At 40.7% G+C, this 5134-nt stretch overlaps 1 pseudogene; it reads right to left on the bottom strand.

The window, feature by feature from the left end:
- Positions 1 to 2059: 2059 nt before the first annotated feature.
- On the bottom strand, positions 2060 to 2309 carry LOC118670493 (annotated as a pseudogene).
- Between the last annotated feature and the right edge of the window lie 2825 nt (positions 2310 to 5134).

Raw genomic sequence — 5134 nt, 5'->3', positions numbered from 1 at the left:
AAGGATTTGCCTCTTAAAATGTCTAGATATATCATTCATTTGCTTTTTGAGTGAATTTTGTTAAAACTAAAGATTTTTCTGGAAGAAACAACTTATCAAAAATCCATTTTGAGGTTAACCATCTACACTAATTAAAGAGAAACACGCAAAATGGTGTCACTCCACTACACCCACCAGCCAATCAGGATGAGTATGCAAATTAACCCAACAAAGATGGTGGTTAATTTGCATACACAGGTGCGGAGCGAAGACTGAAGACTATTGAAGATGACCACAGAGCTGCAGGAAGCAGGAGGCTTGGGTTACTCCTGGCAACGGAGGAAGCCAAGCTTCTGGTCAGCCCTGGCCTCTGCTCTAGGAGTGGCTGGGGGCCTGGGCTCCACTCAAGGAGTGGCTGGGGGCCTGGCTCACCTGGGGCGACCCAAGCTTCCAGCCCATGCTGGGCTCCACTCAAGGAGGGACTGGGGGCTTGGGTTGCTGGGGGTAACCCAGGCTTCCAGCTGGCTCTGACCTCTGCTCAAGGAGAAGCTGGAAAAAAAAAGGAGGTGCTGGGAACAGCCGGAGTGGAGAAGCCAACTCCCTCTGCTGTGGCCACAGCAGAGAAACCAAGCCTCGCTGCAGCCGGACCAAAGGTCCGTGAATCTTTGTGCAATGGGCCACTAGTACATTTTAATAAAAATGGATGTTAGTTAACATTCAAAATTAATGTTTATAGACAAATTCTATTCTTTTGTAAAATAATATAAAACTACTTAAGGACAAATATCATTATATCATAAGTTTTCTATTAAATACAAAAAAAACAAGCAGAAAATATAAGATAGATTAAAGATAATTGGTCATCATTGTAGAGACTATGTTAAGATGATTCATTTAAAATTCATTCTCCTTTATATATCCACTAGAGGCCTGTTGCATGAAGAGATTCTTGCAATAGGCCTTCCCTTCCCTTGGCTGCTGGCACTGGTTTTCCTCTGGCACCTGAGACCCAGGCCTTCGCTGCTACAGCCGGAGCCTTCAGTCTTCACTCTGCCGCTTCACACCTGCATATGCAAATTAACTGCCATCTTTGTTGGGTTAATTTGTATACTCTCCTGATTGGCTAGTGAGCGTAGCAGAGGGATGGTCAATTTACATGTTTATCTATTATCAGGTAAGATACTAGAGGCCTGATGCATGAAAATTTGTGCACTGGGGGGGGGGGGGGCTGGGGAGTCCCTCAGCCTGGCCTGTCCTCTCTCAGTCTGGGAGCCCTCAGGGGATGTCCTACTGATGGCTTAAGCTGGCTCCCCATGCCAAAGCTGCAGTCTGGCCTCCCTCTGCAGGAGGCGACTGGGCCGATCAGGGGAAGGCACCGCCCCCATCATCCCACTGCTGCTGCCACTGCCAGACCTCACAGCCACCTTGGTTGCCGGCCCTCCTTGGCCCTCACAGCCACTGCAGCTTTGTCCAGAAGGACGTCCAGAAGACATCCAGTCTATCCAGTCTAATTAGCATATTACCCTTTTATTAGTACAAATATGTAAGTATAGATACATATATAATAATTATATTTAAAATTATTATTATTTTTATTTTATTATTATTAGGAAAAAAAGTTAATGGCAAATTAAAGATCAAATAGAACTTGAGATTAGAAGCACACTCATAAGAACAAGAACATGTTGCTCTGATTTTAGCTCTCTGGTTACACATGAGATCTTCCAAGAGCTCTGCCCCATAAATCACGATTGCAACTTTAAAAATCTTGATCAATAAGTTATACAATGCACATTTTCTCAATTATTAGGTATCTTAAATCTTTAAAAATGTTGTGCACAGACTAGCTTCACACTTAGTGGGTATTAGTAAACACATGCGTTTGTCTGTTGTGGGTCTTTCCTGCGGGTGGGCCTTAGCTCGCTAGGCTACTGGGGCATTAGCTAGGCTGGGCTTCAGCTAAGTGTTGGGTCCTGCTTCACAAGACCTCTGTTGTTTTTTTTGTTTTTGTTTTTGTTTTGTTTGTCTTTATGTTTCCACTATTTATTTATGCCAAGTTTCAATCTGTGATGCTCTTTAGTCAGAAGTTCTTTGAGACGATGCCATTGGCATTGGCCAGTCAGAGAATGGAGTCATCTGACTCACCCATCCTGCGGATAGCCCCGCAGATAGCACAGGTTTTAAACTGGCCGTTGAGCCTGCTGTCACCTTGTCAGCCTCGGCCACGTTCATCTGGGTGGACGTCTGGTCCTTGGCGCCAATGATGCGGTTGCTGGCGGAGCATTTCGCAGCACATACAAGTCCAAGAACTTGCCCACATCATTCTGCATGTCGAGGGTGCGCCTGCTGCCACCACCAGAAGCACATCCGAGGAAAACCATTTTATTTTTTAACTAGTGACAACTTGAAGCCTATTCTTCAGGTGAGAGGCAGAAGTGTAAGAGACCCAGCCAGGTCATGCAAGTACATATATTGCACCTTAGCCAGTTTTGCTCAGTGGATAGAGCGTTGGCCTGTGGACCTAAGGGTCCCAGGTTAGATTCTCAGTTGCAGGCTCCTCCCTGGCCGGGCCTTGGTCAGGGCGCATGCAGGAGGTAACCAATCCATGTGTTTCTCTCACATCTATGTTCCTCTCTGTCTTTCCTTCTCTCTTCCATTTCTCTAAAATCAATGAAAAATATCCTTGGTTGAAGATTAAAAAAAAATAATAAGATCTTTTTTCAAAAAGAATATATTGCCTCTGTTTATAATATTTCAGGTAACGACACTCCATTGACCAAAGCTAGTGATTTGCCTAAGCTCCATATCACTGGGATGGAGAAATACACCCCAAATCCAGAGCAGTAAGCACTGCTGACCAATATGGCAAATGGACCTGATGTGCGATTTTATCATCAGGAGGAAGTGAGGGGTGGTGAGCAATAATCCAAGTTGCCATTTTAGCTAGACTTACACATTTTCTCTCCCTTTAAGTTGCCTTATTTCATTGACTTGTTGAATTCTTCATTCTCAAGTCATTTACTTTTATTTTATCTCTTTTCTTGATTAGCTCTATAAGAATTTGAATTAATAGTTTTAAAAAATTGTAACATATATATTATCATGATTATAGGATTTTCCTGCCTACCGTCTAAATAAACTTCTGAATTCAATTTCATTAACTTTTTATATTTCTGTATTTCTTAGAATTACTATCTAAGAATATTGTCTAAATTGTTCTATTCAGTACCTGTTTTTTATTATTACTTGTCAAATAGTAAAAACATTGAAGTTTTTCTATTTGTTTATAATTATGTCTTTTAAACATGGCATCATATATGTTTAGTTATTTCTGTTGGTCATTTTCTACCATCTATACATAAATGAATTTCTTCCTTGGGGTAAGATTCATTACTTAGTTTAAGTTATAATTGAATTTTATTTCAGTCTCAAGACTTCTTTTTGTGACTGAATTGCAATGCAGCCAATTTGGGCAAATATTGCAGTTTGGGATATCCCTCATTTCATCGTCTTTCCTGGGCTTGCTTTTAATTGCCAGGCTTACATTACCAGAAGTCATAGGGGGACTGATGATGGTGCTGGATGGAATCAGTGTCATTTATCCACATCAAAGTAATAGCATCTCTCTGGCCTAGAGATTTTCTAGTCTACTATTTCAAATGCTCTGACACAGATAAATTCTTTAAGACATCACAAATTCTTTGTTTAGACAAGGCATACAGCCACTTATAATCCAAGATGGGAAGGCTGCTTTTATGTCCTGAAATGATAGCACTCATTTTACGTAAATATCTTTGATTATTTGTTTAAAAATTTATTATCTATAATTATAGTCTGCTGAAACTTGAGGACCTATATGCTCTTCTCTCTAAGGAATTCAAGGGAAAATGTCCTTATTATGAAATTATATATTGGTTGTTAAATATTTATTGTATATTATAATTAAAGTTGTAATAAAATAATTATAATAATCATAGATCAAATTATATTTAATAATCATATTCACTTGATTGACATATTAGATTTGTTTTTTTTCTATCAAGTACAGGAAAATATCTTGATATTCTATCTGCTGTTTTGTTATGGTTATATTTTCTTAGGTATTCAGGTTTTTCTTGTATATTAAGATGAATGTAATGAAGTGCTCAAATTTTTTTATCTTCCTTGCATATTTCCAAAATAGTCCTTAGGTTGAAGCCAGGGTAAGGCTTTGTTAGTCTGGCTTCCAATATTTTAGCATTAACTGAACATTTTCCCTCTAGTGCTTATTTAGGTTGTCCAGCAGCTTTAGCAATTGGTTGTGATGAAGATTTTGTCAGGGTCTCTGTCTCTACATGGAATTGAGTGAAACATTCATAGATGACACCGTGAGGCGCTGTCACCATTTCAACACTAATGCTGAAGGAGTCCCTTCATGTTTTTATTTTTTTAAAAATCCTATATAACAGTGATTCTCAACCTTCCTAATGCCACGACCCTTTAATACAGTTCCTCATGTTGTGGTGACCCCTAACCATAAAATTATTTTCATTGCTGCTTCATAACTGTTATGAATCGTCATGTAAATATCTGATATGCGGGATGTATCTTCATTGTTACAAATTGAACATAAAGCATAGTGATTAATCACAAAAACAATATGTAATTATATATGTGTTTTCCGATGGTCTTAGGCGAGCCCTGTGAAAGGGTCGTTCGACCCCCAAAGGGTCGCGACCCACAGGTTGGGAACCGCTGCTCTATAATAAAAGCCTCATATGCTAAGTGTCCCACCTTTGACCAGTTGCTGTGACGCACACTGATACCAGGGAGCAGATGTTCAGTGCAGGAGCTTCCCCCTGGTGGTCAGTGTGCTTCCACAGGGGAGCACCGCTCATCCAGAAGCCAGCTCACAGCTGGCCAGCACAGCGCTAAGAATGTCTGACTGAGGGCTTAGGCCTGCTCCCTTGGTGGACATCCCCTGAGGGCTCCTGGACTGAGAAATGACGCAGGCGGAGCTGAGGGACCCCCCCACCGGCTCCTGAGTGCACAAATTTTCGTGCACCGGGCCTCTAGTGTATGTGTGTGTGTGTGTGTGTGTGTGTGTGTGTGTGTGTATACATACTACATATATACATATACTTATATACATATGTTTATCAATATATAGCTGAAG

The sequence above is a fragment of the Myotis myotis genome, unplaced genomic scaffold (genome assembly GCF_014108235.1).
Source record: "Myotis myotis isolate mMyoMyo1 unplaced genomic scaffold, mMyoMyo1.p scaffold_m19_p_16, whole genome shotgun sequence".
Classification (NCBI taxonomy): domain Eukaryota; kingdom Metazoa; phylum Chordata; class Mammalia; order Chiroptera; family Vespertilionidae; genus Myotis; species Myotis myotis.
The sequence above is the reverse complement of the archived record's forward strand: the minus strand, read 5'-3'. Positions and strand labels throughout refer to the sequence as shown.